Source organism: Dromiciops gliroides, chromosome 4 (assembly GCF_019393635.1).
Source record: "Dromiciops gliroides isolate mDroGli1 chromosome 4, mDroGli1.pri, whole genome shotgun sequence".
Lineage (NCBI taxonomy): Eukaryota > Metazoa > Chordata > Mammalia > Microbiotheria > Microbiotheriidae > Dromiciops > Dromiciops gliroides.
This window is the reverse complement of record NC_057864.1, coordinates 366,021,661-366,047,448: the sequence shown is the minus strand read 5'-3', so window position 1 is coordinate 366,047,448 and position 25,788 is coordinate 366,021,661. Positions and strand designations below refer to the sequence as shown.

At 36.9% G+C, this 25,788-nt stretch overlaps 1 protein-coding gene across 2 annotated transcripts in view; it reads right to left on the bottom strand.

Annotated features, from left to right (window-relative positions):
• The window catches only part of TMEM200A (transmembrane protein 200A), a 134,794-nt gene that overhangs the window by 13,983 nt on the left and 95,023 nt on the right, over positions 1 to 25,788 (bottom strand). The window lies entirely within an intron of this gene.

Below are 25,788 nucleotides of genomic sequence, written 5' to 3'. Positions count from 1 at the left end.
GTGCAGTGGATAGAGCACTGGGCTTGGAGTCAGGAAGACTCATCATCCTGATTCCAGCCTTCCTTCAAATCTGGCCTCAGACACTTACTAGCGAGGTGACCTTGGGCAAGTTACTTTACTCATCTGCCTCAGTTTCCTCACCTGTAAAATGAGCTGGAGAAGGAAATGGCAAACCACTGCAGCATCTTTGCCAAGAAAACCCTAAATGAGGTCAATAAAGAATCAGACACGACTGAAACAACTGAACACCACCACCAACAATATGGTTACTTCTTTAATGAATGAGCAGAAAAGAGTCATTCTGGCCTCTTATACTATTCTAAGTGATAGTTCTGTGAGCAAAGGCTCCCTGCCAATTCCCTGCACCTGTCATATGAAATGCCTTCATGGTTTGGGAGGAGGAGAGTGGGGGAGTGGTCCTTAGCTCCCTGACAGCTCCCTTACCTTCCCATCAACTCCCCCAACTTATTTGATATATTGTACTCCTTCTCAGTTGACCCCCTACAAAAAGGAAACCAGAATTTTTGTTTCTTATAGCTTCATAAACTACTTCACTTTCAGAAACCCAGTCCCCACTAATAAATGCTGCTGCTGCTGCTGCTGATAGCAATAGCTGATATTTATATGGTCTTTTTAAATTTACAAAATACTTTCTTCACTATTCCATTTGAACTAGATAGTACAAATATCATTATTGCTATGTGTAAATAAGGACGAAACTACATCTCAGAGCCATAAATCATTTTGCCCAGAGTCATACAGCTAGAAAATGTCAGAGCCAAGCCACAAAGTCAGGCCTCCCGACTCCAGGTTAGAGTTCATTATCTTGCCATCTAGTTAGCTCCAAGTGCAAACATCTTTCCATCAGCCAACACATACATCCATGGAATGGTGAAGGGGAATGATCCCTAGATTTGGAGTCCAGAGACCTGGCCTGGTATTCCCATTCTGACACTGACCAGCTGTTTGAATTTTAGACATCACTTCTCACCATGCACCTCCATTTCTTATTTGTAAAATGAAGGGTCTGAAGTCCATTCCAGCGCTAAATCTCATCATGATCCCATGACCTATCTAAGTATGCATGAAGAATGATACCACCATTCGCTTGCCTCTTTTGTAATTAGTATTACATTTAAAAAAAAATGACATTGGTGATTTGCCAAGAAGAAATCCAAGTTTGGGGAGAGTAGTATGGAATGAAGGCAAGAACACTTGGTTGAGACCCAGAAGGTCTGGGTTCTATTTCTGACCCCACTACTAGTTTGCTGTGTATTGTTCATTCCTTTTTGAGTCAGTTCCAATTCTTTTGACCCTATTTTTGACCTTATTTGAGGTTTTCTTGCCAAAGATACTGAAGTGGTTTGCCATTTCCTTCTCCATCTCATTTTATAGATAAGGAAACTGAGGCAAACAGGATTAAATAACTTGCCTAGGATTATACAGCTAATAAGTGTCTGAGGCCAGATTTGAACTCATAAAGATGAGTCTTCTGACTTCAGGCCCAACATTCTATCCACTCAACCACTTAAAGCCCGATTTGCTATGTAAACTGATGCAAAACAATTGACTCCTTGGGGTCTCGGTTTCTTCACTTGTGAAGTGAGAAAGTTAGGCTCAATGATTGCAAAGTTTCCTTCCAACAATAGCAATGTGTGTGTATGTGTATTTGTGTAAATCCATGATGAGCCATTATAGTGAACCAGGATGTAATATTTGTCCATTGGGAAATTTTGCTGTGGGATATTATCAAACTTGGGCAGCTAAGTGGTGCAATAAGTAGAGCACTGGGCTTGGAATTAAAAGGACTCATCTTCCTGAGTTCAAATCTAGCTTCAGAAACTTACTAGCTGGGTGTCCTAGGCTACCTGGGCAAGTCATTTAACCATGTTTGCCTCAATTTCCTTGTCTATAAAATGAGCTGGAGAAGAAAATGGCAAATCACTCCAATATCTTTGCCAAGAAAACTCCAAATGGGGTCACAAAGAGTCAGATATGACTGAAATAACTCAACAACCACGTTATCAAACCTTGTCATTGTACCTGTGGAAATGGAGATGGGGAGGAAAGTATAGGGTTAGGTTTTTTTTTTTAATTATCAAATGAAATAATGTTTGTAAAGTACTTTGTAAATCTTGAAGTGTTATATTAAGGTGAAGTATTTACTACTACTACTACTACTTGAAGATCACAAATATTTTATAGCAAACCGATATTATTTTTATAAAGGGGAAGAGAACAAACATTTATATAGCACCTACTATGTGACAGGCACAATATTTCATTTGATCTTTGCAATAACTCTGGGAGATAGATACTGTTATTACACCCAATTTATAGTTAGTTGCAGAAACTGAGACAAACAGAAATTAAGTGACCTGATCAAGGTCACACAGCTAATAAACTTCTAAAATCAAATTTGAACTCAGGACTTCCTAACTCTAGTCCCATTACTCTATCTACTATGCCATCTAACTGCCTCATAGAGAGTTAAAGAATGTTAGAACTGGGAGAAATCTTAAAAGATAATTTCTTCCTAACTGCTCATTTTACAAATGAAGAATTCTTCAATACTTCAAGGACATATGATTTCATCAATGTTAGTATTCCCAGGACCCAGTGCTGTGCTGGTAAATGTCTACTAACAGCTAGCTCCCCTAGGTGGAAGAAAATATATGCTAGACATACTTTTAAATTTAATCTGCATTGGGGCAGCTAGGTGGCACAGTGGATAGAACACTGGCCCTGGAGTCAGGAGTACCTGAGTTCAAATCCAGCCTTAGACACTTAACACTTACTAGCTGTGTGACCCTGGGCAAGTCACTTAACCCCAATTGCCTCACTAAAAAAAAAAATTAATCTTCATTACTAACTTTTTATCTCTCACTTTATTAAACCTAGATAATCCACAAGACAATACATCAAGCCTCTGTTTGCAGCCAATAATCACAGTGAAAATTTAAAAGCTCTCTCAAGCTGAATCTAGTGGGATCAAATTTACTTGGGGACATCCCTATACTTCCTAACACTAATTGCAGCCCCTCCAAGCCTTAGGTTGTGAGCTGGAAAAGCCAAAATATATTCTAGTAGTGAACAATTTTCCAGGTGATGAAACTGATTTAAAAAGTCAATTGGAAGATAATTAGGAGAAAAGTAAAATAACTTATATGTTCTAAAGCATTTATAGAAGCTCTTTTTGTGGTGGCAAATGCCTGGAAATTGCAGGGATGCCCATCAATTGGGGAATGGCTGAATAAATTGTGGTATAGGATTGTGATAGAATACTATTGTGCTATAAAAGATGAGCTCAATGCTTTTAGAAAAACATGGAAAGACTTGCATGAAATAATGAAAAGTTAAATGAGCAGAACCAAGAAAACACCATATACGGTAACAATATTGTTTTAAAAACAACTTTGGGAGCAGTTAGGTGGCGCAGTGGATAAAGCACCAGCCCTGGATTCAAGAGGACCTGAGTTCAAATCTGACCTCAGACACATGACACTTATTAGCTGTGTGACCCTGAGCAAGTCACTTAACCCTCATTGCCCCACAAAAAAACCCCAACAAAAATAACAAAAACAACTTTGAGCAAATAAGTTGTTTTGACTATTATAAATACCCAAATTAACTATAAAGGACATACGAAAAAGATGCTCTCTGTATCCAAAGAACTGATAAACAGAAGTATGTATAGAATAATTTTATAACTCTATATCTGGATATGTATATATCTATCACAAATATATATGTATTTGTATAGATATGTGTGTATATGTGTATATGTATATGTATATAGATGTGTGTGTCTAATACTAGTCATCTCTAGGGTAGGATTGGGGAGAGGAAAGAAAAAAATTTACATGATAATTCTGTTGTATATTTGAAAGGAAAATTTACATGATAATTCTGTTGTATATTTGAAAGTTGTACATAGAAGATTTGCAGTTTTGTGTGTAATCAACATTTTTATTGTATTATATTATGGAAATGCTTGTTTTATTCCATAAATTAAAAATAAAATTTAATATTGAAAAATATAATTCAGAATACTAATATAGATGTGGCATATAAAACCAATGCTGATCAGTCAAAGCTCTGTTTCTGTCTGCTAAAACATAAGAACATAACAATACAGGGTGGCCCAAAAGGGATAATGTAATATTTTTAAGCCATTAAAGTTTTAGATTTTGGAAGCACCTTATATTATGATTATTATTTTATATATTACATATTATTTACATAGATTTTATATTATAATTTATATAATACATCACATTTTATATTGTGTTGTGCTTATATCATATGTAATATGTTATACATTATATTTTATGTGTTTTTATATTATTAGGGAGGCAGCTATATGGTGGAGTAGATAGAGCACTGGGCATAGAATAAGACTCATCTTTGTGAATTCAAATCTGGCCTTAGACCCTTACTAGCTGTGTGGCCCTTGGCCAGTCACTTAATCCTGTTTCCTCTTGTGTAAAACGAGCTGGAGAAGGAAATGGCAAAGCATTGCAGTATCTTTGCCAAGAAAATTCCCAATGGGATTATGAAGAGTTGGACATGACTGAAAGGACTGAAGAACAACCATATATTATAATTTTAAGTTCACCTACACATTAGAGTCAGCAGCACTGAAATAGATAGGGAAGCAAGCACATGTAGTTTTTAAGGCATGAAATCCCAGTATTTTTGTGAGCAAGGATAACATGACATTGGAAAACTGTTCCAGACACCTAAAAATCAAGTGCATTCTGATTCACTCATGCACAACAGACATTTACTTGCCTGATATCAGCTCCTTTCTTCTCTTCCCACCCTTAGGCTCCCTCTATCAGTGCCACTTTTCACTACACTATGGGTCTGCCTACTGCTATGAAAATGACTATATAGGCCATTCTGGTTGCCTGGCATGCCCCCAAACCACCATGAAGAGCCTCTGGGTACAAGGGAGTGTTTAGCAGTTAGAATGACCCCAAACCCAGCTATCCTTCCTATGACTCACTGCAATACAACCTTGTGCCATGTCACCCATAACAAAAGATTTAAAAACTTATTCCAGAGATGAAAATAAATAATCTTTAATGGCTTGGGAACTTTCCTGAATTAAATCTAAAAGTACATTTAATTTGCAATGTGATAAAACTATGGTTTCATGGTAAAGATTTTTTTTTTTTTGAGAATGGGTCTCCCTATCCTACCTAAGTTAGAAGTATGGCAGCCTTTATCCCAATACATATGAACCCAATACTGATTGGCACAGAAATTTAATCCTTCTGCTCTCTCCCAGTCTGGGCTGTTTCACTCCTCCTAAGTCTCTGGGTGCTCACCATATCAGTATGCAATTTAATGTGGACACTGAGGTTGCTTTTAGCCCTTCTGCATCCCAGAGTTCCCAAATTCAGGGAATCCACAACACTGTAGCTCCCCGATTTTAAGGATTGCCAGTACGAACTGCCAGGCCAGCAATGATATGAAGAATTAAAGAAAACATGCCAAAGTTTTGTGAGCATGATGCTAAATTGTGTTAAACAAGTAATTGTAGAGAAATGGAATCTTACATATTTTAAGATATAAAACATTGTAAAGTTTATTGCATAAGTCAAAACATTCAATTATTTTACTTTCCTTCCAATCACTTGAATTGAATCACTCTATGAACATTGGGCAGAGGTTGCAGAAAAGTAGATTTTGGCTTATAGGGGAAAACTATTAGATCTTTCCCAGAATACAATGGGATACTTTGGGAGGTAGGGATTTCACTATCATTTTGGGGTGGGGTGGGAGTTGACACAGAGACTAAATGATTGATTTTTCAGAGATGTTAACAAATTTCCTATTCAGGTATTGGTTGGACTGGATGCTTTCTCAAGGGTCAGAAACAAACAAAATATCTGAGACCATAGAAGTAATAACAAAAGTCAGAGCCAATATGATAAAACTTTATGTACCTAGCCCTTAACTAAAAAACTTAATTTATCTGAAACACAGGTGAGAATCAAGAAGGAAGGGGGAAAAAGGCTTCTCCACAGGCAAAATAGGGCTTATATAAAGTCCAAGTATTTACATATACTCATGGACAAGACCCTTAATTTCTTGCTTAGTCTTTTTACTTTTAATTTGCAAACAATTCTAACAAGCTGCCTTACAAATCCACAGGCGATTAGAAGCAGCACTTAAAATGTAAAGATGGATTGACAGGTCACAGAGAAAGAAGAGACAGAAAAACTAAGAAAACTAAATATAATAAAGAACACAGAAGTGTGAGGTAATTTCATGAGGGACCAAATAGCTTTACAGAACTCAGTAGGCCCCAACTTCATTATTATATTACATCAAAGTAGAATGATCAGTGTTCATAGTGACAAACGAGACACTAATGAAATGTTAAATTCTATCCTGGAGCAGTGAAAAGAATACAGATCTGGTTCAGAGAAGACCCAGAGGGTATTCCAAGCTTTACCCCTAAATAACTGTGTGACACAGAACAAATAATTTACCTGGTGTGGAATTCATTTTTTTTTTAATTTGTAAAATGACGGTATTGGATTAGAAGCTCTCCATGGTCCCTGTTGATTTAAGTACTAGGTTCTTCTCCCACAAACTTCGCATTAACACTTTTTCTTCATCTCTCTAAAGTATCCATCATGTAATATTGTGTGCTGCACCATAGTTGTGACTTCTCTCCTTTTAAACTTTAAGAGCAGTGATGATGTTTTATTTAAACTTTGTATCTTTTTTTTTTTTTACCACCAATCACACAATGGGGTGCCTGATTAATAAGCAGTTGCCAAACAAATAAATGGCATATTCAAGATGGTGGAGGAGCAGAAAGTACAGCTGAACTTTCCCTACACAACTCTTTCACATGGATCTAGAAAATGCACTAGACTGAGCCTCAATCATAGACCCATGGCCAATGGAGGAGGGGACCTTTACCGAAGGGTGGTATTCCAGGGTGAAAAGTAGGTTGGAAGCCCTAGACTATGTCCTGAGAAAGGATAAAGTTCAAAAGCAAGAAGCACCTGTGTAGCGCTGACCCCCAGAGTTGAGTGGGTTATCAGTTTTACAGTGTACAGTCTAATCTGAAGTCTTCAGCAAAATAACCAGGGTGGGAAGCCCAGACGAAAGATGAGCCTACTGCTCTGTCACTCTGAACCAACAAAGCTTTCTAGCTGGCTATTGAGTCCAGAAGCAATCTACTGGGCCTCCAACCAGGATTGATTGTCTATCGGTATCTTGCTCAGACTTACACCCAGATTTAAGAGAATGACTCCAAAACATATATACACAAATAAAGCAAATAAAATAAAGTATCAAATAAAAACACAGCTTGGGTACAGGTTGAACTAGAATGAACTGACAGTGCTTAGAATCAGAAAACAGCAATGAGACTTTGTCTTGAATCTGATTTGGGAGTGGTGAAAGCTTGTAAGTCCTAGACCTGAGATCCTGGAATAACACACACTCAATACCCCAAGAAAGCACTGGCAGAACCTTAGAGGACATGAACTCAGTTCAGATATTTCCTCTAGAAGTGCACCAAGCTCAGCCTTAACACAAATCATGGAATCAGGAAGTAGTCTGGAAGAATGAGCAAAAAGTCCCATAATTTAAAAAAACAACAACAACTTCTGGTAACAGAGATAGCCAGTAGACAATCCCAGAAGAAGAGAATGATTCCAAAAATACCCATTAACAAAGTCTCAAATAAAAACACAGCTTGGATACAAGTTCAAATAGAATTACTAGGAGAGATGAAGCAAGAGCTTTTTTAAAGAGTTAAAATGTTTTTTTAAATAAATAAAGCAAGAGGTATAAAAGAAAAAAACCCTATATCAGATTGCTTGCAGTCTTGGGGAGAAGGGAGGGAACTGAGGAAGGGAGAAAAAATTTGAACTCAAAGTCTTCCAAAAAAGAATGTTGAAAACTATCTTTACATGTAATTGGAAAAAAAAAACTATTAAGGAAAAATGAAGTCAAGAGAAACATAAAAAGGTAAGCATGAGTGAAAAGTTATAAGGGACAAAACAAGGATGAATTGTTTATACTCTAATATGGGGAGAGGATACATGCATCCCCTCAGAATGAATCCCCTCCATCATCAGGAGTCATTGTGAGAGGCAATTAGACTGAAGGCCCAAGATTTGTTCTGTTATAGTTTGATGATGATAGAAAAAAGGGAGAGAGATGAACACACTAGGTAGAATAAGGATGGGTAAAATTATATTACTTAATCAGAGTATCTAAGTACAAGTCTATTAAAAAAGGAGGAAAGGGAAATAGGCAATATTTGAATTTCACTCTTATTTGAACTGGCCAAAAGAGAGAAGAATACACATACATTTAGGTACAGAAATACATTTTTGTCAATATGGAAACAGAAGAGAAATTGATGATGGGGGAAGGGGGAAGGAGGCTAGATTATGGGAGTGATAGAATTAAAATAAACTCTAAGATTGTATAATATAATACAGTCTTTCCCAAAATTCTTAGTGGAGTTTTAAGCTTCAGTAACTTCAGAACTATAAAAGCTACAAACTTACAAAAACATCATTTGAAAGTTTAATTATTTAAATTTATTTTACATTTAATTAGTTTTTGTGAATTTTGAATAATACATTTTTAATTTTCACTTTAACATGACAGAGCACTCTGTCATTATGCATTACTTGTTTGATAGTTTCTGGTTGACAATTCTCAGGCTGGTGGATCAGTAGAAGAGGTCGTCTTGCTCTGCCACCTGAGTCATCTGTTCTATACCCATTTCATTTTTTCTTGTGGGTCACATCAAAATTGTCCAGTGTGCATCAAAAAGGGGGTTCTTTCGGTGATCTTAAGACTAGGATTACAAATGCAATCCTTTCAGTTAGAGTAACAGCTAATAATTTTATTTAATTAATTAATTTATTTTTTTTAGTGAGGCAATTGGGGTTAAGTGACTTGCCCAGGGTCACACAGCTAGTTAAGTATTAAGTGTCTGAGGCCGGATTTGAACTCAGGTACTCCTGACTCCAGGGCCGGTGCTCTATTCACTGCGCCATCTAGCTGCCCCTAATAATTTTTTACAAAGTTTGAAAATCAACTATAATTATATTTAGAATAAGACAGTGGTTATATTGAATTTTAATAATATATGTAACAATATTTTAATGAACATAATTAGCCTTTCAGGTTTTGGGTTTTTTTTTAAGTTTGTAACAATTATCCTTCTGAAGTTATTAAAGTCAAAACTTCAGTAAGATTTTGGGGATATCCTATATGTAGTAACATTTTATAGTGACAAAGGGTTGGAAACTGAGTTCATCAATTGAGGACTGAATAGGTTATGGCATTTGAACATGATGAAACAAATACTATAGTGTGCTGTAAGAAAGGATGAGAAACCTGGTAAAACTTCTATGAACTGATATAGAATGGTGCAAACATAAACACAAGAATGCTATATACAACAATGTTGTAACGACTAACATTTTTTACTTAGGAACCCAGTGCAAGGAAATACTATGATTCCAAAGGACTCATGAAATATTCAACTCATCTCCTAAAAGAGAGGTAATGGACTAAGAGTGCAGATTGAGATGTATTTTTTATGGATGTAGTCAATGCAAGAATTTGTTTTGCTTGACTATAGATATTTTTAAAAAGGAATTTGTTTTCTTTCTTTCTCAGTGGGCTAAGGGAAAGAAGTGAGATGGAGAGAAGGTAGATTTTTGTCATCGTAGTGGTAGTGGTAATAGTAGTGGTAGTAGTAGTAGTAGTAGTTGTAGTAGTAATATATTTTTTTAAATGAATAGATTACACATTTTGTTTAATAAAGCAGGGATAAAAAGAATACAGTTTTAGGAAAAGTTCCTTCTCAAGCACTTAATTTTTTTAAAGCTTGTAAAGTCTCAAGTAACTAAAAACAAAACAAAACAAAACAAAAAACACTACCATTTAGAATGACTTTAAGTTCCTTGTAATGGAAGTTGTATCGTAATCACTTTTACTGGTAACAAAGTTTTGTAGTTTGGTTAAAAAAGAGTTTGCATTTGTTTGCAAGAATCTATTAAGTAATATGATATCTAATGAACTGCCAAATATAGCCAAAGAGGGGAGCAGAGAAAGCTATAAACTTACAAGTCTTTTGCATGGTGATAAGATTTTCCCCAAAGAATTAAATGATTATTTGTAAAAATCTACCTGTGTCCAAATGAATATAATTTTTGATTATTTAAATGTGTTTACATAAGTGTTTCTGCATTGTCTACATTTTAGCTAAATGAAATAGCCACTGAGTAAATTCGATTCCCTTCATTAGCATTGGTACTATGATTAAGATAGTGAAATGTCAGTAGAATAAATTAAGTTATAACCCAGCAATATAACCGATGATTTTAATAAATTCGGGCCTTACTTACAAAAGGTAAACTTCAGCTTAGTCATATTTTAACAACATGTCCACTAGCCCATGATGGATATTTTTCCTAAGTGTTTTTAAGCATTTTGGTTGTTAAACACAGTCGTTTTCATTGTGTAGGATGAGGCTTTAGAATGAATTGGATCCTTCTTCAAAATGAAAACAAAGCCGTTCAGATTCAGTGTTGTATCTTTCCACTGGATAATTTTTTTTAAAAAGGGAAGCTAAACACCACATTCCATATGGATTCCTTCTTTAAAAAGATTTCCTATTAGCATTCCCATGTTCTGTCCCAAAGGCAGTCGTGGGAGGAGGAGGGAGAAATATTTTAAGAGTGATAAGTAGAAAAGGGGAAATGGAAGAATGGAAGAATGGAAGAAACAAGCATATATCTAGGTCTCCTAAGCAGACAGCCAAAGCAGGTCATAACAGACATGAAGAAAGAAGAGGGCCATGTTTAAGAACTGTGAATTCATAGAAATTAGAATGGAGAAGAATGTTTAAGAGCCTGGGAAATAAATAGTGGAAGGGATAGAATTATGATATATATCCTCTGGTTAGATTATTAGTTGAGTGGGAATTGGGAGTTATGATGATAACAGTCTGAGAGATCAATGAGTAAGGGTTCCAAAAGTCCTACATCTTCGTTTCCTTGTTAGAGCCCCCAGTTGTGATGCCTATGCCACCACTGGGGTGCAGGACTATAGATCCTAGATAGAAGTGGCAGAGAAATCATTGAGAACATGAAGGCAAGATTCATGATGAAGCAACTATAAAGATAGCATGAGGGGCAGCTAGGTGGTACAGTGGATAAAGCAGCAGCCCTGGATTCAGGAGGACCTGAGTTCAAATCCTGCCTCAAACACTTGACACTTACTAGCTGTGTGACTTTGGGCAAGTCACTCAATCCTCATTGCCCTGCAGAAACAAAAACAAAAACAAACAAACAAACAAAATGATAGCATGGGTTAGTGATTGTTGTTGGTATCAGAGTTGGGAACAGGGTTTAAATTTTGTCTCCAGTTCTTGTTGTGTAACCTTAAATAAAATCACTTTGCTTCTCTGGGCCTCAGTTTCTTCTTCCGTAAAATGTGCATAATACTAACAATTACCTCACAGGGTTATTGTGTGGATAAAATGAAATAATGCACATGAAGTACTATATCAATGCAAGCTATTATCATTATTAATATTCTAGACCACACTTCCCTCTAGAGCAGTAGTGTCAAACCCAAATCAAAATGAGAACCACTAAACTAAATGTAGGAGAGCTATGTGGCATAGTGCATAAAGAGCTGGGCCTCGAGTCAGGAAGACATGAGTTCAAATCCAGCTCACACATACTAGTTACACTTAATCCTGTTGGCCTTAGTTTCCACATTTGTAATATGAGCAGGAGAAGGAAATAGCAAACCACTCCAGTATCTTCACAAAGAAAACCCCAAATGGGGTCATGACTGAGATGACCAAACAACAATAAACCATATCTAAGGATCCCTCCCAGCTGCATATTGACTTAGAAAATGGCACATTAATATTACCTATTTTTATTGTACTTTTATTTATTTTGTCAATTATTTCCTCATTATATTTTAATCTGGTTTGGGTCATGCTCATGAGTGGTCCACCGTCTTCATCTCTGATACCTCTGCTCTAGAAAGTTCCCTTGTTATTGGTCCTTTATTTTTTTTTTGTTTTGTTTGGTTTTTTTTGTTTTTTTTGCGGGGCAATGGGGGTTAAGTGACTTGCCCAAGGTCACACAGCTAGTAAGTGTCTGAGGCCGGATTTGAACTCAGGTACTCCTGAATCCAGGGCCGGTGCTTTATCCACTGTGCTACCTAGCTGCCCCGGTCCTTTATTTTTGAAGAAGATGGATGACATCCCAGGTGATATCTTGACTTGATAGTGAATTTTATTTAAGGGAGTCAGAATTGCACAAAATCATCAGCCTCACTCTCTCTTTCAGAGTCATCAAAGTCCAGCAGTAAGACAAAGGTCAGGACAGCTGGTGATGGCAGCGGATGGCCTTGGAGTCTTCCATCTCTGACCAAGCTCTAGGTGTTCCACAGCACCTGCTTCAGCCATCTTCATGACCTTTGAAACAAAGCGCTCCCATCCACCCATTCTGACAGAGGAAGTCTTCATATGCTGGTGGTAGCCATCTCCCTAATTCACCACCCAGTTTGAGGCCTTTTGGTTAACCTCAAATTGGTTTAGCCCATCTTCCAAGGGGGTTTAACCAGGGTGTGACTGTTGTTTATGCTACACTAAAATAACAGAGGGTGGCATATGGGGCTCTAGATTGTTTTCCTACCAACAACCACAATGAGACAAAGAAATGAACGAAATGCTGCTCCTCCAAAAGTGATACTAATTCAGTCTAAAAAAAACACCATGGATTATTCTGCAAATGACTTTATGTGTTTTGACTGAAGGCAAGAGAGGGAAGGTATGAGATAACAATGTTAATAGCACTTTATGAATCAATGTTTGTCCATGACCCTTTTTTCCCCAAAAAAATACTTTGCTTGAACTTGGTCCCTCAGCACCTCTGTGCTTAAATGTTTTTCATTTATTACTAACGGTGTGACAGTAATTCTCCACTGCAGTCCCTTTTTCCATCTGCTGCCAGTGGCTTCCCTCTGAGATTGCCTTCCTTTTACTCTGTGCATATCTTATATGTATGTGGTAGTAAGCTTGTTGTCTCTACCCATTAGAATGTGGGTGTCTTGAAGGTAGGGATAGGGCCTTTTCCTTTCTTTGTATCCTCAGTCTGTGCCTGAGAGCCTGGCACATAATAAGTGATTAATAAATGTCAGTTGACTGACTCACTGACTACTCTGGTGCCTCATCTAGGCACTCATATGATCTTGGCTTCTTGAGGGCTGGGCCAGTGGCCTACTCAACTGGAAAGGCTTTGAAACTAGGATTTGGTGATACTGTGTTGATCAAATAGGGACCAGTCTAGCTAAATCTTGGCCATCAAGTGAACTTTTTTTTGACCACAGCAAGCTTTCTAAGACATGGAAAGATATATGATCTATTTGGTGGTAAAAAAGTACCCTGATGATGATGTCATTGATCTTCTGAAGTTTTTCCCAATTAGAATGTGAGCTCATTGAGAGCAGGGATTGTTTCCTTGTTTTATTTGTATTTCTAGTGCTTGGCACATAGTCAGTGCTTCCTAGATGCATCTTCATTCATTCATTCATTCATTCACTTTTGAAAAAAAATGTAATAATATGGAAAATTTCTAAATAAGGAACAAAATGGGACCCCAACTTAACTGAAGTGCTTTATTTCATTTTAAAGGAAAAGATTTTCTCTTTTCACCCATTATATTCAAACCCATCCTTTAAAGTTCAATGCTAACACTGCATCCTCCATGAAGTCTTCCCTGATTCCCCTGCTCAGTAACTATCTCCTCTCTCAGACCTCACAAAACACTTGTTTGTTTTTTCCAACTCTCTAATGCACTTAGTGTGTAAGATAATTGCATGTTGGCTTGTTAGGGAGTTTTTTGCATCATCTTTATACCAATCTCTAAAGTAACCATGTTTTAGCTCTTCTAGAATCAGAACAACATACCTTGAAGTGCTTTATAAATGTTGAATGAATGAATGGTTGGATGGATGTGCACAAAAACCTTTTTAAAAGATTTTCAACCATGATGGTGTAATATCAAGTAGGTTCCTGCTTAAATCTCAGTTAACCAGGAAATCTAACTAATTAATTTTTCCATGACTACTCATGTATAACTTATTTTGAATTGCTTGAGTTCTTGTGGGTAGGGGATTGGAATGGAGGGGGGAAGAGAAGTTGGAACACAAAGTTTTTAAAAATTGATGTTAAAATTTTATTTTTACATATATTTTGGAAAATAAAATTCTATTTAAAAATGTCCCAACTACTCCATTTCTTAAACCAAGGTTTTGCTATATCCATCATTCACCCAGAGTTACTGAGAGGATTAATAACCTAACCACTTGCTCTGTATGCTAAGCTCTTTGGAGGATAGGCTATGCAAATATAAAGTGATTGGGGAGTGGGCAGGATAATGGATGGTTCTCTCCTAGGCATCTAAGAAGCTTGTTCTCACCAGTACAGCGGTTGGACTACTTCTAGCGAACCACATTCAGTTCTACCATATATAGGAAGGATTGACAAACTGGAGCCTATCCAGAGAAAAGCAACCAAGATGAGTTAAGGGCTAGAGACCATACCATCCAAATATTAGATGAACAAACTAGGAAGTTTAACTGAAAAAGAGAAGACTGGGAGATGTGGGGAGGGAGACACAATTGTCTTCAAGTATCTAAACAGCTGTCATTTGTAAGAGCCATGTTCTTCTTGGTCCCAAAAGGCAGATTTAGTTACACAGAGGCAGGTTTTAGCCTGATGGACAGAAAAAAACTTACTAACAAGTAGAGCCGTCCAAATGTGAAATGAGATACTTTGAGAGATAGTGAGTTTCTGAGCTGCTGAAAAACTTCAAGTGGAAAACGACTGACCATGGATGTAATAATTAATGATGATGATGGCAATGATAACTAACATTTACATAGTAATATCATATCATAGACTTATATGTAATAATCATAGTACTTTAATATAATAATTAACATTTATATAGAATGTTAACTTTTGAAAAGTGCTTTACATTTCTTATTTCATTTGATGCTCATAGAAACCCTGGTGGTGAGTTCTATTATATTCTCATTTTACAGGTGAGGAAACTGTAGTAGACAGAGGGGAAATGACTTAACCAGAATTGTATAGCTAGTAAGCACATGAGAAAGGACTTGACCTCAGGTATTCCTGCCTCAAAGTCCAACATTCTATCCACTATACCACCTAATTGTAGAGGAAATTCCTGTTCAGTAACAGAATGCATTAGAAGACCTCTGTAGTTCCACAATTCAGCAAACTTCCATTCTGAATTCTCTGAAGTAACCAGACTGATTTTCTTACTTTAGGAAACTAGGTGTTGGGAATTGGCAGAAAAACAAATCTTTCTTTGGTTCACACTTTATATGTTAGAGAGATGCTGACTCCTGGGGTGTGGTAAACATAAGGCGCTGGGGAGGATCATGCTGGAACTCTTGTGAAACCGTTGAGCTTCCCCACCCAAGCACCAGGAAGAGAGAAAAATTAATTTTTTCCATGCCTCTCACACTCTACCTAAAAGTGCAAATTATTTCAAAACAAAAATTAAACTAAATTTGGCAGATTCAATGTCAAGAAGCAACTTCTTCACATAGTATTCAAAATCACTTTGTAAGAATTCACAGGAGCAGCTAGGTGGTGCAGTGGATAAAGCACAAGCCCTGGATTCAGGAGGACCTGAGTTCAAATCCAGCCTCAGACACTTGACACTTACTAGCTGTGTGACCCTGGGCAAGTCACTTAACCCTCATTGCTGCACCCCCCCCCAAAAAAAAAAAGAATTCATAGGAAAGAACCAATTTCATAGCTTGAGATTACTGTGTAAACTGAGGCACTAAGAGCACAATATTTTTGTTTCTGTGCCATGAACCCACTTCAACCAATCAAAATAGGTTAAGCTATGTATAGAAAGGAGGTGTGGCTCGAAAAAGTATGCTGGACAGCTCCTCCACATTTCCCATCTACTAAGATCTTGGCAAAACCTCAGACTCACAGAGAAGGCAAGACAGGAATTGAGCTACAATGTTCCAAGGAAGTTATTGGCTCTGTGACCCTAGCCAAAACTATTTAACTTCTCAGTGCTCTAGGCAACTCTCTAAGATTATAGGTTGCAGAGAAGGTCCTAGTTTGCATCAGTAGAAGAAATTTCCTCACAAAGGAATTTTCTCTGCAAATGAAATACCAGGTGTAGTCCTAATTATATGCATAAAAGAATTTGCAAGGTGTTATATAATATTATATATATATATATAACATATAATATATACATGTGTATAAGTATACATATATATGCATTTGGAGGAGACAAAATGCAGGTGAGAAAACACATTACATGCATATGAATTTTCATGATTGTTAGTAATCATATGACAGTGGCAACAGAAAGCCAAGTTACTAGGGTGAGAATGGAGCTGGGTGGGTGGATGGAGAACCTACCTAAAAGCAACAATCATCAATCATTAAAGGGCAAAGAAGTTAAGGGTTGAAGTGGGTAGGGAGATAAAAAGCCCCATGTCTCTGGGAATTGTAAATGGGACAGAAGCAAGATACTTATGTGAGACTTTGTTTTGGTATTTTTAGTAGGGCAGTGAGGGAACTGGAAAGGATGGCTTCAGTGACTTCAGGTGTGCCTCTAGACAAACAGGCTCTGGGTCAACCCAAATTGTAGCTATTCCTTGCCATCCATCAGCAACCAGCAGGGTCAGTATCAGATCAGGCCTTCACAGGGCATTTTTTTTTATCTGACCATATGAACAACTTGAGGAAACCCCATCACAGAGATCATATTGACATTCAGATGAAAATGGAACAACATATAGGCAGTCCTAAGCAATGAAAATGAACATTGCCCAGAAACTTCTGTTTAGATTATTTATAGAAGAGTTGGAGGGAGAAGCAATTCACAAGTGACGGATGTCATTTTCATGCTGACACTAACTCCAAGGTGAAAAGGATTTTGGCTCAAGGTAGGGACATTCTGGAACTAAGCTATGAGCTTCCTTTCCAAAGCAACCTCCTCCCCTGATCCTTCTATTTTCACCTTCCTCCAGACTGTGCAACATGATTAAACCCAGGGTCCTGAAGCTGTCAATCAATCAAACACGTGTTTATGAAGCATGTACTAAATGCCAGGTACTGTACTAAGTGTTCAGGATAAAAAGATGAAAATAGAACATTCCCTAACCTCAAGGATCTTGCATTCTAGAATCATTATATACGTTTGTATATAGTCAGTACTGTCCCACTTTCCATCTTTCCCTCAATTGTGTGTGTGTGTGTGTGTGTGTGTGTGTGTGTGTGTGTGTGTGTGTGGTCTCAGCTAAAACTAGCTGCAGCTTTGACTGGAAGGATTCAGGTATTTCCCTGGCAATAGCTGCTGCCAATATCTTTCTCTCCTTTTTTCTTGTCCTGCCATTGGGGATGGTGCCCTGAGTTGGATTTACCAGATCCCACAGACAACCCTGACAATGACCTTGAGGATCAGTTCTCAGTAGAACATGTTCCTTTGTGCTGCTTATCACCAGAAGTCAGGATAACTGAACTAATTTTATCCATGCTGGTCCCTTATAACAGTATCACCTTGATTCACTCTCTATTGCTCCAGGTTATTGGAGGATTTAATTCACATTCCTTTCACACTGCCTTACTCATATTGTTTTGGTTTTCATCCCAAGACTTAACCATTTACTAAAACAATCCAAAAGTATTTGAATATGCCAAGTCAAAATTAATTTCATATAAATATTTAGGACCCCCAAATTGCAGTAACCCCCCCCACAAAAAAAACCAACAAAATTACATATTATCTTTGTGGCCTAAGCCATTTAACTCCTTGTGTCTTAGTTCTCTTATCTGTAAAATGAATGGGTTGGCTTAAACAAACTTCAATAACTCTTCTAGCTTTAATTTCTCTGATTTTCTATAAAGTGTATACAATTGTGATTATGGATTTATCTCTCAGAATAGGGATACAACAATAATTAGTTGCTATTTACAATGAAGATATTTTAAAATTACATAAATATAACTTTGTTTTTTCACATTTTAACCAACAGGTGATACGAGTAATTCCTTTGTTTGATTAGCATTTCAATCATACTAATTGTTTTTAAATACAGAAATGATTGAAGACATCCTTTAATGCTAACTTTTCATGGCTCAAAGATGGGTAAGCAGATCTTAGAATTTCAGGATCCCAGAACTGAATCATTGACTTGCTATTGTTCAACCCAGAGAGACTGTGATTGCAAGTGCAAGCTGGGGTTTCATTTCATTCACCTAAATGGAGTCTTTGTGGCTTTGAAAGCAAACACACTCATAAATTGGGGTCAAGGACAAAGCAATGGGTAAGAGAAAAAAGGGGTGAGGATGGGTGATAGAAAAAAAGAGCAAGCTACTTAGTTAGCCTGACTCTCCCCAGGTATCTCATTCTGCCCTTCTAACTCCTTACTCCACAACGGGATTCTGAGCCTTTCTGTAACAACAGATGGAAAAGTAATTCATGAATACTTTTAGTATTTTAAATGATGAATTAGAACCATTTCATGGTTAATCAGGTCTATTTTAGAACAGTACTCTCTCTCCATTGGAATACGTTTCTGGTGGTTACACAGAACAGGCTGAAAACAAAAAGGACCTGAGGAAAAATCATGGTATGGTGAAAGAAGAACTAATGGCTCAAGAAGAGAGCCATAACCAGGTCAGGATAACTGGAACCAAAAGTGATTGTTGCTGTTGAGTTGTTTTCAGTCATCTCTGACTCTTTGTGGCTCCATTTGGGGGTTTACTGGCAAAGATTCTAGACTGGTTTGCCATTTCCTTCTCCAGATCATTTTACAGATGAGGAAACCGGGGCCAACATGGTTAATTGATTTACTCAAGGTCCCATATCTAGTAAATGTCTGAGGCCAGATTTAAATTCAGGTCCTCCTAACTTCAGACGCACCATTTTATCCATAGCTACCCCTTGGAACCAAAAGTTAATAGGCATTAACTGTACCATCCCTGGTGACTTTCTTCCCTTCTGTCCCTGTCTCATCCCATCTTCTACCTCACCAATACTTTAGGAACCGTGAGGTGTCCCATTGCATGCCCTCTCTCTCTGGTGATCACAGTCCTTTCAAGCTTCCCTCCTGCCTTCCCCTACTCTTGCATTCTGCCTCAAGCTCAAAAATTCCTTGGTAGGGATATGGCCAAACACTTACTTTCATGAGGCATATTTGAAAACTGGGCTTTCGTATAATATATTCTAAAGACCTCATTTGGACGACGTGAAAAAGAGAAACTCTTCAATGTGACAGTTCAACAATCATAGGAAGACATAAAAGGCCATGATAATTAGCACCAATAAACCCAATAGAGAATGTCATTTTTAAGGTCAAGCATTATTTTTTTAAAATGCTTCCTTCGAACATCCAGGAAATACATAAATTACCAAGAATAGCAACTGCATTTGGAAAACTATATTTGTCCCTTTGTGAATGATGCCTTCAAAAATCTGCCACTGACAAACTGTTTTAAAGAAATGATGCCTAACCAATTACTATCTGGGTAACAAGGACATGGAGCAACAGCACTTCTAGTCTGAAAAGCCAGGAAAACGACAGAAAGCAAGAGTCTACAGGCAGCCAAATAACAGATCAGTAATGAGCTGTTAGGAAAAAGAAAATGCATGCTGAGGCACAGTAGGAGACATTTGCAGTATGGAATAAAAGAAATTAGAAACTTATTTCCCCCGGAGTAAAAATTTGATTTCAACTCTGTAACCCAAGCTATTCAAAGTCTGAACAAGTTCTTCCAGTCACTGGTGGAATACCTGGTTCCTCACTCAGGTTCCTGAGGAGACAACCTGAATCAAGATGGAAAGCTGTGAGTATGAGATAGCCTGGACATTTATGAAAATACAAGGACTGATGCCATATATTGTTGGTTAAATCATTGAAATTAATAGACAAGGAATTTAATCTAACCTTCCTCCCTCAGAGAGACAGTGGTGCGTAATGGATAAAGAGTTAGTTGAGGGGGTCAGTGTGGTACAAAAACAAACATTCACTATCTCTGGCTCTGTGAGCCAGGAAGACCTTGTTTCAAATCCCTCTTCTGAAATACCACAGCTATGTAACCCTGGGTAAATCATTTAAAGTCAGTTCCTTTACGCAAATGCCTAAGACTATACCTTCCAAAACAAACTTTGTTTATGTGTATACAGGGGTATACTCGTAAATGTTTTACAAACAGCTTTTCAGGAAAAAAAATATTCCTGACATACTTTTAAATGAAATCTTCATTACTAACATTTCATCCATCACTTACTTAAGTTTCAACAATTAATAAAACAAAAATTAAACCCTGTTGTGTAGCCTTTTCTGATTTCTGAGATATAAATGCTCACACTGAAAATTTAACAATCCCAGTATGAGCTGGTTCCAACACACTCCTGGTAATGTCTATTGACATTTACCATATTAAAAATTAAAACATCTTAGCATTATTATGAAAATAGCTTTGACCTTGAGGGACCCTAAAAGGGTTTCAGGTACCCCCAAGAGTCCCAAAACCACACTTTGAAAATGGTTTCCATTTACAAACAAAATCACAACTCCATTAAAAAAAAGAAATGTTTTTTCTCATATATTTGGACTTTTCCAAGTAGACTTAATCCTCCCCTGAAACAGAAAGAAATAATACAGTTCCAAGAACATCAATTTCAGAGTCTGAAGACCTGGATTCAAATCCTGGTTCAGTTACTTACTACAAATTTGACCTTTAGTAAGTAGCTTCCTACCTCTGGGACTAGTTTCTTTATTTGTAAAATAGAGGGAGGGGCAGGGGTGGAAGAAAGGGACTAGATGATCTAGATAAGGGGCTCTCAGTGTTCTTTATTATTTGAACCTCTTTCTTTATTTTCCTCAGCACGACATGGAACTTTTATGAAATTGACCTGTATAAGAGCAGAGAGATATTGCATATAAATGTTTAAAAAAGCAGAAATAGTTGATATATATTTCACAGCCAATAATGCAATAAAAAGTCATTGGTTCAGGGACTACAAACAAAAAACACAGAAACAAATGGAGATTTAACAATGAAATCCTAAATAATCAGTGGGTCAAAGAATAAATCACAGAAACAAGACTGTCAAAGAAAATGATAATGGTTAAACAGTATACCAAAATTTCTGGGAGGCAGCTAAAACAGTTCTCAGGGGAAAAATCATATTTCTACAAACACGAATTAACAAAATAGAAAAAGAGAGGACTAATGAACTAGATGTACATTTTTAAACAATTAGAAAACCAAGAGATAAAAAAAAAAAACTAAAATAGGCCCCAAAGAGGAGGCACTAAAATTAGAGGAAACATAGATAAAATAGAACAACTTAAATAACTGGAGGAATATTAAACATAAAAATTACAATACTGGCAAAGTTAATGTATGCTTTTAATGCTATAGAAAATTACCAAGGATATACTTTAGAGAAATTGATAAAATAATTACAAAATTCATTTTAAAAAATATTAGAATATTTAGGGAAAATATGAAGGGAAATAGAGATTAAGGAAGAATAGTACTCCAGACCTCAAACTATATTATATATCAGTAGTCATCAAAACCATGTGATAAGGGGCAGCTAGGTGGCATAGTAGATAAAGCACTGGCCTTGGATTCAGGAGGACCTGAGTTCAAAACTGGCCTCAGACACTTAACACTTACTAGCTGTGTGACCCTGGGCAAGTCACTTAACCCCAATTGCCTCTCTAAAAAAAAAAAAGACACACACACAAACATATACACAAATATCTACTGCAGATATATATGATGCTTAATATATAATCTCATTTAGTCTTCCCAAAACATTATTTGGATATTATAATTATTGATATACCCATTTTACAAAAATAAAACTGAGTTCATTGTTTCATCAGTGACCTCAAACCAATAAAAGGCAGAGTCAAGATTTAAATAGTCCTTTTACATCTCCAAGACCAATCTTTTTTTCATTATAAAACAATGCTCTAATACTGGAAATCAATGATTGCTTCTATCTTACATGAAAGACAGAGCTGTAAGTGCAAGGCATATTGAAACCATTATAATGGCTCTGAAAGGGATTTTCTGACTATTGAATTGGTTCTAGGCAGATATCTATGACCAACTAAGAAAGTAGAAAAAACTTTGTAAAGGTAATGGCAGAATTCATCTGGGGACCCTTTGGCTTATGGGAATATATGACGCCCTCCTTGACAAAGTGGTGATGGATTCAAGATGTAGAATGAGATATATTTTTGGATGTGGCCAATGGGGAAATTAGTTTTGCTCAACTATGCATTTTTGATGTAAGGTATTTATTCTTTTCTTTCTTTTTGGTTTTCAATTGTTGATGGGGATCGGAGGAAAAGAAAATGAATGTTTATTAATTTTTAAAAGATCCTATGGGGGCAGCTAGGTGGAGCAGTGGATAAAGAACTGGCCCTGGATTCGGGAGGACCTGAGTTCAATTCCAGCCTCAGACACTTGACACTTACTAGCTGTGTGACCCTAGCAAGTCACTTAACCCTCACTGCTCCATCCCCCACCAAAAAAAAAAAAAAGATCCTATGGTTTCCTTCCCTTGGGAGTATAGACTTCTCCTGGCTGATGGTTTCTAGCTTAGAAATAAGAACAAAATGTTAGTAAATGAGCTTTCCAACATGGCATAGTACAGAACCAAAAATTACAGGATACAAGCAAAAAGGCATAAAAGAATCTGTATTTTATGAGCCAAGATTTGCAAAGGACATTGCCAAAACCTGTATCATTACTTTTACCCAATAGCTTGGTCTTTGAATAGTTAATAGTTTCTCGTTCTAAATTGATAAAAGCAAATTTCAACTTAATATGAAGAAAACTTCTAGAAATTATAGCTGTCCTAAAATAGAACAGAATATAGCAAGATACTCTTTACTGAGGGGAGAGGGGGGTTCGTCAAGCACTGACCACTTCAAGGGATATTATAGAGGGTATCCTTGTTCTTTTGGGCCTTGGTTAGATGACTACTTATACCTTTTCTAATTCTAAGATTCCAGGATTCTAAGCAGAGATCTTGGCATTTATCTTATACCGAGTTGCAAAAAAGTTGTGAAGGGGCTTTAGAGTTGACAGAGAGATGGGAAATATTTGCAAGGTCAGCTCATTGGGCCAGGAAGGAAAAAAAAAACATTATTTCATGCATTTTGTCTTGGGAAAAGAATGTCAGTCATATCTATTTCTATTATAGTTTAGAGGAAAATGAAAAACTGAGGAACACTTAAACCCAATAAACTTAGAGGTGAATCTGAGGGCTTTTGCTCTCCTTCAGTCCCTAAAGAGTTTGAGATTAAGCTCAGAGGGCCTTGTTTATTTTCTATCTGTCTGACTATGTCTCTGTCTCTCCATTTCCTTTCTATTCTTTCTCTCCCCCTCCACCTGCTTCTCACTCTCAGATAGGAGTTTCTTGTCTCAGAAGAACATTCCTATACATTTGAGGTAAAGTATGTTTACTGATCTGGTATACCTTGCCACAGATAATTTATTTGCTAATTGTAACCTTTGCATCTGTTCCCTCTTCTCCATTTGTATATGTAAACCTCAGTTTATGGCCTCTTTATGAACCTTAATTGATGGCCTCAGTTGTACCATATGAAAAAAGGAAGTTACATTATATGAAAACTAAGTTCCCTTCTACCTCTAAATCCAATAATACTATAACCTCTTATGGTATTCCTTTGGGAAAAAAGGAATGTAAAATTATTAATGATACAAAAATAAAATGGATGTTAATTACATTAGGAAAAGCTTAGTTTAAGGACAAATATGAGAGCCCATTTTACCAATAATCATAAATTAGCACAAGTTATTCAAAATAACAAATTTAGACGTGGAGTAAACCTAAGAAGTCATGTGGTCCAAATCATACCTAAAAAAATTTCTTCTATAACATCCAACAGGTGGTCTATGAGCCTTTGAATACCTCCATTGAAAGTGAACCCATTGCCTCCTGAGGAAGCTTGTTTCACTTTTGCATGACTCTACTTATTAGAAAAAAAACATTTTTCTATCAAATCTAAATTGGCTTCTTTGTGGCCTCTATCCACTAGTCCTAGGGGGTCAAATAGAACAAACATAATATTTCTATATTTTTGCACCTTCATATACTTGTAGACAGCTATCATGTGTCCCCTAATATATTCTAGTGGGGCGGCTAGGTGGTGCAGTGGATAGAGCACTGGCCCTGGAGTCAGGAGTACCTGAGTTCAAATCCGGCCTCAGACACTTAACACTTACTAGCTATGTGACCCTGGGCAAGTCACTTAACCCCAATTGCCTCACTAAAAAAATAAATAAATAAAAATTAAAAAAAAATAATATATTCTAGAAATTTTTCAGGAATTAAAATCAAACTCACTGGCCTATAATATAAAGACTCCATTTTCTTTTCTATTTCTGAAAATTATGACATTTTCCTTCTCTAAGTTTGTTCCCCATTTTCCGTGGTCTTTCCAAAATAACTGACCCTAACTTAACTATCACACCTCCCAATTCTTTCAATACTCTAAGATATAATTCATCAGAGAATGGTGACAAACTCATTCAGGGTAGCTATGTATACTTTTACTATCTCCTAATTTCTCTTGGATAACTTGAATAGGAACTATTTTTTACTGTGGTCCTTTCCAGTTCAAAAAATCTTTCTTCCTGTCAAAATAAGACTTGAGTAGTACTCCCTTTTCTCCATCATTACTTATCATCATGTCAGTAATCTGGTGGTATTTTCCCTTATTTTGTCCTCTTCTTCTTCCTAATATAGCTAAAACAAGCAGATAATTCTTAGCTCTCCTTCCCAACCTCAGCTAATTTGGGGATTTAGCACTCCTGATACTTGAGTACTATGCTAGGTGCTTACATTCTTCTTTTGTTACCTACCCTTACTTCTATCTTCTAGGCATGGTTTTTAAATTTTGAGCTGGTTGGTGAATTCCATGAACATCCACTATATCAGTGATTCTGCAAATTTGCTGCTGTGGGGGGGGCGGGCAGCTAGGTGGCCCAGTGGATAAAGCACAGGCCCTGGATTCAGGAGGACCTGAGTTCAAATCCAGCCTCAGACATTTAACACTTACTAGCTGTATGACCCTGGGCAAGTCACTTAACTCTCATTGCCCCCCCAAAAAAGGAAAAAAAATTGCTGCTGGGCACTACCATTTGTTTCAGAGTAATGCACCAAATGAAATCCCTTTTAAGTTTTCCAAAAGATGCAAAGGATTCAATCAATATTCAATTCAATCAATAATCAAAACACTTCAAACAAAATTTTAAAACATCACAGAACATTTAAAATGAAATACCATCCCTGGAAAACTTTGCTGTATCACCTACTTCTAGCTGAAGTATTTTATATTAAAATTTACCTTTAAAAAAATCAACAGTAAGATAACATCTTTAACCCCCAAGCTAGAAACAATGTCACTAAAGAACCTCGGGAGAAGGGGCCATGTAGGATGGCAAAAACAAATGCAACCCAACTCATAATGAGAACCAATTTATTTTATTAAAAACATATGGCAGGGGCAGTTAGGTGGTGGATAAAGCACTGACCCTGGATTCAGGGGAACTTGAGTTCAAATGCGGCCTCAGACATTTGACACTTACTAGCTGTGTGACCCTGGGCAAGTCACTTAACCCTCATTGTCCTGCAA